The sequence below is a fragment of the Buceros rhinoceros genome, unplaced genomic scaffold (assembly GCF_000710305.1).
Source record: "Buceros rhinoceros silvestris isolate BGI_N320 unplaced genomic scaffold, ASM71030v1 scaffold15580, whole genome shotgun sequence".
Classification (NCBI taxonomy): domain Eukaryota; kingdom Metazoa; phylum Chordata; class Aves; order Bucerotiformes; family Bucerotidae; genus Buceros; species Buceros rhinoceros.
Window position 1 is genome coordinate 19,924 of NW_010389158.1, and position 8,233 is coordinate 28,156.

The 8,233-nt window shown below is 54.0% G+C and overlaps 1 protein-coding gene across 1 annotated transcript in view; it reads right to left on the bottom strand.

Annotated features, from left to right (window-relative positions):
• KIRREL3 (kin of IRRE like 3 (Drosophila)) overlaps positions 1 to 8,233 on the bottom strand; it is a gene marked incomplete at its 5' end in the record, with an annotated part of 44,576 nt that overhangs the window by 19,822 nt on the left and 16,521 nt on the right. The gene's annotated exons all lie outside the window — the stretch shown is intronic.

Here is an 8,233-nt window from a genome sequence, read left to right on the forward strand (position 1 = left end):
GGGCCTGTAGGGGCCCCCGCCGGCCCCCCTGCCACTCCGGAGCGGGTGGGAAAGGCAGGAGAGGCTGTCAGGCAGTGTGAAACCCCAGACGCTCTTAGGGGGAAGGGAAAGAAAGTGAAGGCAGCAGCCTGGGAAAAAATTAAAATAATATAATAATCCTCCCAAAGCCAGGATTTCCCTGAGGCATCTCCTCCCCTGGTGCCTCTGGGCTGGAGGGAAGGAAGGCGGCGCTGGGAGCTGGACTCATCCCATCAGGCACTGGAGGGACGAGCCATGGATGCTGCTTCCCCTGGCGGGGGGTCAGTGGGGTGGTTTTGGGGGAAGTTGTCCCCTTCCAGCTTGTGGTCCTCCCAGGGTCTCCTGCTCTCCTGCCTGTACTGCGCTCCTCTGCCTGTCCCCACTGCTCTGCTGTGGGTTGTCCCAAAGGCAACCAAAGGCCGCTGGAGCTGCAGAGGACTCACACCGAGGGTCTGCAGGGCACGGACAGCCTCCCCAGGTGCCTCCGTGGAGCTGGGGAATGCTCCGATGGTGCTGCTCAAGCAAACGCGCCTGGCGCCTCCTGCTAAGGGGACCCTGATTGGATCAGGCGAGCGGACCTGCGAGGCTTCGCCCACCATCTGATGACACGAGCGGTTTGAGAGAGATGGATCAGCGGTGCAGATGGGAGCTGATTTGTATGCACTTCTCTGCATCCCCAGATCATTTATCTCCGTGCCTCTAACAGATGCTGACTGGCTGCTTCAGCTTCCTCCCCTCCCCTCCTGCCCGGACTCCCCCGTCAATAATTCATCAGGAGGCGCCGCTTTTATTTGGAGGCTTCGTGGGTTAACGAGGGAGGTTCCTTGGGTGGAAAAACCAGCACAAGTGACGCCTCCCAGGAGGGGCTCCAAAGGTTTGAGTGGTCCATGAGGCTTTGCTGGTGCCTTTCTCCAAGCCAAGGGGCTCGCCAGAGGTTGACCCCAGCATCACTCTTCCCTGCCAGGACGGGGATGCTTCTCCTCCTCAGGCCACATCAGGAGGGAGCCAGGGGACCTGCCAGAGCCACGGTACCTCACCTCTGAGAAGAGACATCAGGCTGTGGGGTGGAGAAGGGACACATCCTCATTGCCTCCTGGTTGGTTGGCTGCTCAAAAAGGCCTGAAGCCACATCTCAGCAGCTTTGGATGGAAGCCAGCAAGGTAGAAAGCTGGAGGGACAGGGCGAATGTGGAAACACCCTGTGCTGTATGTCACAAGCATTTCTGCTCCGTTAAGCTACTTTACAGCTCTGTCCCCACAGAGGCTCCCAGCCACAAGCAGATGTCCAGCTTCGGAAGGGTCTTATCCTGCTACTCAGCTGCTCAAGGGAGGCCCCAGCCACGTGAAGCCATCTCCTCGCGGCAGTCCCCGGCACGGAACCCGCGGGGGAGTCCTCGTGCCTGGCGCTTTCCTGGTTATTTTGCACTAAACCACCTTCCCTGCTCCGCAAAGGGGGTTTCAAGAGGAGGATCAAAGCGGTGTGGGAGCTCCCAGGGTCACGTCCTTGCAGTCTGCAAGAGCCACGGAGGACACCGGGGCTTGAGAACCGCGTCAAGTTCTGCCAAACGGCATTTCCCCAGTGTGGAGCTGTGTCACCAACGGCAATTTTTCATGCCTCGGCAGAGATCAAGGTTCTTGCTCCAGTCTTCCACAGCTGGACACGGCTCAATCAATGTGGCTGAGCGAGCAGTATAGATCTTCTATAACGTCAAACTGGGCTTTAATAGCAGCAGCTGATAACCCTCTCCTAAAGCTTCCCGCGACGCCACGGCCAGAAGGCGGGTGACTCAGGTTTTTAACAAGCCCGTAACGTGTCTCGCTCACCTCTCAACCTTCCGGTAATTATTTCTAAATGCCATCAGAATAAAACGGAGCCGAGACGTGGAGGATGCTCCAGCAGCCCCATCCACCACCTCCACCCCTTTGGCTCTTCGTGAGTTCTTCCTCATGTCTCACCAGCCTCATTGTGCTGAGCACAGAGCCTGGCCAGCGCCCTGTGTCCTCCCAGCCCCGAGAGCTGGACAATCTTCTTTGTGGATTCCTCAAGGTCATTTCAAGACTGTATGAATCTACCTCCTTTAGTCTTTGCCTAAACCAAGGTGCTGGGCCTGTAGGGGCAGGTCTGTGTCCCCTCCCCATTGTCCCAGGACAGGGGAGAGAGGTTGCCCATGGGGATTTCATCACCTCCAGGCCGAGTTTCATGTGGTTATTTCCTTCCTCATATTTGTTCTCCTCTGGGCTCACCGGAGGGAGTGCAACGCTGTGGCTTTGTTTCTGTTTTCATCCGCTGGTGTTTCTTCAGTGACCTGATCCCGTTTTTGAAAGCTGGGAGGAAGAACCTGTCTCTCCTCCCAAGGTTCTCACTGGAAGATGCTCAGCTCTGTCTTCTTCTCACAAGGTGCTTTCACCCAGCAGCTCCATCACTTCCACCCAAGGATGTCATTTTTGGGTGAGCCTCCAGGCTCGTGGAGGCCAACTAGAGCGTGACGTGTCCTGTGGAGCGTCGGGACGTAGAGGAGCATCACCAGTGAGCTCTTCATCTACTGAGCGCTGGCCGAACTCATCACAACAAATAATTCCATCTGCAGGACAAGGACTTGTAACTCTTCAGCCAACAGCGGGTGAACAAGCTGGTTTATGCTGTAGGACTCCTCCATACTCTTCTTCACGAAGCTCCTCCTCAGGCCACTGCTCTCACAGCAGCACGGCAACAACTGGAGGGCATCACCCCGCAGCACAGGGGTGCTGGGGCTCCCTCAGCTCCATAATGCCCCATCAAGCACTGCCCGATGGGTCCCAAGGAGGTTTGTTTTGCTGTTGCTTGAATTAGACCCGCTGGCAGATCGGCTGCGCTGATGGCGGGTAACTCGGGGAAGTCGAGTGTACCGTTATTTTTAATTAACAATGTGAAATAAAGCGGTTCCTCGCCATATAAATTGTGTTTACTAAGAATGACTTAAAACAGATAAATATTTTCTTGGACGCATTTTAATTGCTTAATAAAAGCACCAAGAACACCCACAAATACCTTAAATAAATGCATGGCTCAGGGAATGAATTAATTAACGTTTCATTCCTGGGAATGGCTATTAATTGCTACAAATTGCTCAGAGAATGGGTTTTGTTGCTTTACTGCCAGTGGCACCTTCGGTTCCCAGTGCCGTAGCGTGGCGGTCCTCTCTCATCCTCCGTCCCCGTGCCTGAGGGCATGCCTCCAGCCTCCTCCTGGGGAAGGACGGTGCTTCATGGATGATCTGCTGGTGTCCATGGGAGGTTTGGGATGGGCCAGGACAGCAGATGGTCATGCCGGCAGCTCCCGGGTGTCGTGAGAAATGATTGAGCGAGCAACACAGTCCGAGCCGTGTCACCTACCCCCCTGCACGGCTCCAGTGTAATGCATCACGCAAATTAGTGCTTTATTAAGAGTAAATCTCCATAACGGTGATCTATGGGGTGCCTCCTCTTCTCCTGCCTGCTCCCTCCCTAATGAAGATGCGTGGGTTCCTCAGCTGCACATCGTGCTGATGTCGCGGGGTCATTCATCAGCTGGCGCAGGCCATAGGTTATCTCTCTGCCACCTAAATTACAAAGCTGGGCCTTCCAGCTTGAGGTAGCACCAAGTGGAGAAGGGCAGAGCCCCGAGCAAAGTGCCCAGTGTCCTTGCTGATGGCAGGATGGTCCGCCAGTGCGCAGGACGAGGGAGCCCACGGGATGGTACCCACCATACTCAAGGAAAGGCTTCCAAGCCCCCTGAGGAACCTCCATCCATGCATGGCTGCCACAGCAGCCCGATCCTCTCCATTCCCAACGTCGCATTTGGCAAAGGTCCTGACGGTGGAGACGCTACACCTCGGAGCGGAGATGCCAACTTTGCTCATCACTCCCTGCCTGTTTTTTTCCCCCATATGCCTTTTCTTCAGGAACAAATAAACCAGTGAGGAAGACTGTGGCCTCTTCCTGCATCTCATGGGTTCAGGCCTGCATCCCAGACAAGGACATACTTAGTGTCTGATTGCGCTTGCTGCAGTTGCCGCTGCTGGGGTTTGATTGTTTCTAAACACTCTGGGGTTTTGATGATGACAATAATAACACCTCACTGCACAGAACAAACCTCTGCCTTGATTTCCTACCCAATCTCCGTGCCGGCATCCCCCCTCCCACCAAGCCAGGAGCCTGATTGCTCATCAGCCCGCAGCCTTGAAAGGAGGTGCTTGTCTTGGGCCATGGGTTTTGCATCTCCCTCTTGCCATCAGCAGGTCCCACGAGTGAAAAAAATCAGTGAGGGGCTACTTAGAGCTCCCCAAAGATGTGCAACGGGAGCCCAGCTCTCTGGAGAGCATCGGGGTAGTGGAACATGAGCACCCCAGGGCCGGGTCTGTGCTGCCCATGGTGCAGTTAAAACCAAGGTGAGGAGCTTTCTCTGCCGGACGGCACAATTGAAGCCGTGTCACCGCAATTCATTCTGGTGAGGAAACAATCAAACCAGCCTTTCGCTTTGCGCCGAGCAAATTGGCCGTGGAAGTGGAGGGGGAGAAGCAAACAAAGCTGTTAACTTGCCGATGACTTGACTGCTCAACCGTTGTAAATAAAGGCGGCCGATGAGCCGCGGAGGCCATCGACGGCGTAACGCTCCGTTCCGCAGTTACCGGGCTGGCCGTGTGGACCTCGGCCCGTCTGAGGCAGCTGATGACCCCATGGGTGGCTTGGCCAGGGGACGGTGAGAAGTACCACCCGCCCGGTGCATGTGCACCCCACGCTGGACCAGGTGCCCGGGGCGAAGCTATTCGCACCAGTCCAACCCTCTCCCCCTCCCCAGGCTTAGCTCAAATCACTGTTCTGGGCCAAGCCGCTTGAATCCCCCCCCTGGTAACAACCCTGGACACCCCGGCTCAAGGATGCTCAACTCCCCAGAAGGAAACCGGGGACATGCCATTACAGCTTCAAAGGACAAGCACAAAACTTCACAGGCCAGGCGATTCCTCCTGCAAATCGAGCTGTTTTCTTGACAGATCAAAACAAAACGCAGACGCTTTAGATCCGGCGCTCTTCTAATCCCGCTGTTTAACACCCCCCTCCTCCACCACCCCCTTACACGAGAGGGCTGTGACCAACCCTGGCCCCATTAAACCCTCCTTCGGCACTTCTTGTGCTTTCCTGCTCCTCCTCTTCTGCAGTAACTCCTCTCCCTCCTTAAACTCTGAACTCGAGGGTCATGGGATCATAATCATATGAAAACGTTATTTCCCCCCCCCCCCCGCCCGCACCAGTGAAATTACTAACCTTAAATTTCTGATTTTTCCCGGTGCAGAGAAAGTTTAAAACCACTTGGCTGGGTCTGAAGACACCCTGGGGAAGTGCTGGGGACGTGAGTCACCCGTTAGACCTTGGATGAGCTGGGAGGTGTCAGCTCTCCCGGAGAGATTCTACCCCTCCGGCAGCGATGCTGCATTTCGCTTCTCCTGCCTACATCGTCTTGACTTATCCCACCACACAATGGACGTGACTAAGAGCTTAACCATTATTTCTCGTGCGGATCGGGGTAATCCAATTTCATCACGTGGTTTGTGCTTCCTCAAATCGTTTAACGGGATTAGGCCTTTCTGGGGTCTTCCTACCCCACTCCACCCCCGCGGCAGAATTTCTTTAGCCAGATTTATGGATGCTGGCATGTCAAAGAGCTAATTCTCCACCGTCTTTATCCTCCCGCTCAGCGCAAAGTGCTGTGGAGCTGCTCAAACTCGCCCTTCTCTCTACCACCACTCTTATTTTTCACCTGAAACTCACTGCATGCGCTTGTGGCCTTCGAAACTTTGGGGTTTGTAGGGGAAAAAAACCCCAACACAGTAGTACATAGCGACAGAAAACCCCAGCAGAAGAAATGTGCTGCCAGGGGGACCTCGAAGCTGGCACTGGGCTGGGACCGCAGGTTTAGGCTCACTGAACCCTCACGCTTCAGGGGCACAGCAGGCAGGAATGGCTCCTGCCTTCCTCCACACATGGTCAGAGAGCTGAGGGGTGGCTGGGGCTCTTCAAGGGCTTTCTCCTTCTTGGCTGACTCCTAAAGCTCCTCCGAGCTTTGGACCCGGGCTTGATTTTAGGTGTCCACCAGCCTGACTCTCCAGCCTCAGCTTAGAGCAAACCCATCAAGGATCCCCCTAAAGCCTTCCCGTCCCCACAGCAGCTGCTGCGCGATCCCATCGCTCTGGCTCCCTTTTTAGGCTCAATCTGCCTGAATTTTGGCATGTCCTCAGGTTGGTGTGAGGTACAACTCTTTCTCTGGCAGGTTCCTTGGCCAGTGCTGCCAGAGGAGTCAATTATTCAGAGCTGAACTGTCCAGATCAAATACTACAACTTAGGATTATCAACAGAGGCAACTGTGCGAGGAGAACACGCGCCCCAGGGTGGAGGCCTCATTAGGTGGGAATCTTCCTGCAGCAGATGCCAAGGGCAGCGATTTCTGCGTAAGGCAACACGGGCTCCCACTGGCTGAACCACGAGTCACCTGGCGATCTGGCAGTTCATGAGGAGGAATAATAAATAATGTACCCCAATGGGCATTCGCGTTGTGCTAATGCACAGACGGGCAACTACGGGTAGAGAAGTAGAACGAAGCTGCACGTTCGCCGAAAGATCTGCTTGTCTTTTCACTATGGAATTAATCCCTCCACGAATCCAACTATCCCTCCGTCAATTCAACCATCCCTGTCAATCCAACCATCCATCAACCCAACCAACCCTCCACCAATCCAACCATCCCTCCACCCACCCAACCCTAGCTCCGTCCCCAAACTTGGCTCAAATTACTATTCTTGGCCAAGCCTCTTGAATCCCTCCCGTAACAACCCTGCTCGTCTCAGCCGTGTTACGAGAAAATAATCCAGTGTGGTGTGTACTGGTACAACAGGTTGGCCCACAAGAGCGCTGCAATTATCCATCGATTTCTGTACAAAACAGCCAGAAACAACATTTCAAAGAAAAAAAAAGAAGTCTCTAGAAGTAAAAAACCATTAAGTCCTTAATTACACACTCCGATAGCAAAGCGGAGCCGAGCAATAAGCATCGCTCGATGCTCTGCAGACAAGCAGCCCTCTAATGCCGAGCCAACAACTTGTGTTCTTCCTTCACTTTAATATTTGCCAACAGCTTCCAGAGAGTCTGCGAAGGAACAGAAACCTGTGGAGAACTTCGAGACCTGAGGGTAACAGAGCTGCTTCATGATGTGACCCCTGGCTGAGACCAGGACCCCTTTTGGGTCTTGCTGGCATGGGTTTTGCCAGGGTAGGTGCTGCCTACACCGAACAAGGAGGAGAGGAGGCTCCGGATGCTCAGCACGTCCTCACCACCACTACCAGGTTTCCAGTCCTCCAGGTTTCCTGCCCCAGTTCAGCTTGTGCCAACATCGAAGACCAGTCGTGTGTACTGGGAAATTACTGGGACACGTGTTCCTGGGGGGTGAGAGGGACCCGGTGGGTTTACGATGGGACACCACCATCCACTGGGTTTTCTCCTGCTCACGCCACGCGTGCTGGCCCACATTTTGCAGCCATCCTGACAGCTCTTTTAAGCAGAGACATTTCCAAGGACGCTGCTCGGGGAATCAGTCAAATGAACCATAACCGACACCGACTGCCATCACCAAATCCCCACCAGTTTTACTGGTGACAGGGAGAGAAGTAGATGCCAACAGCTTCATCCTCCATTGAAACCCCGCTCTAGCTGCAGAAAACTGCAGCGAAGGAGTGAAGAAGTGAAATCCTTCAGCAAACCACCTGCAGTGCTGAGGTGGGTGCAACCCCACTCCACATCCCGGGTCCTTCTTGCCTCATCATTCACATCTTACTTGTCCCCAGTCACATTCCCCACCCTCTGGCATGAAAGCAGAAAAAGCTCAAGTGGAGCTGAAGGCCTCTTAAATCAACGTCTGCCCTGACTCGGGAGCTGTAAGAGGATTCATTATTTATATCGCAGAAACACAAAAGCTTAGCATATTTTAAGCCATCTGAAACAACTTCAAGGCAACTCATCCTCTCTCTCCTTTTTTTTTTTTAACAAAACACATTGAGATGTCTCCGAATCAAGCGGCAGGAGGAAACTCTCTTTTCTTTTTTTCCTCCAAAACAGAAAATAAAATGGAAGGATTGAGAAGGGAGAAACCAGCTTGGATCACCAAGGAATGCCCACCAGGGAATGTCCCCTGTGAGCTGCTGGACTAACCC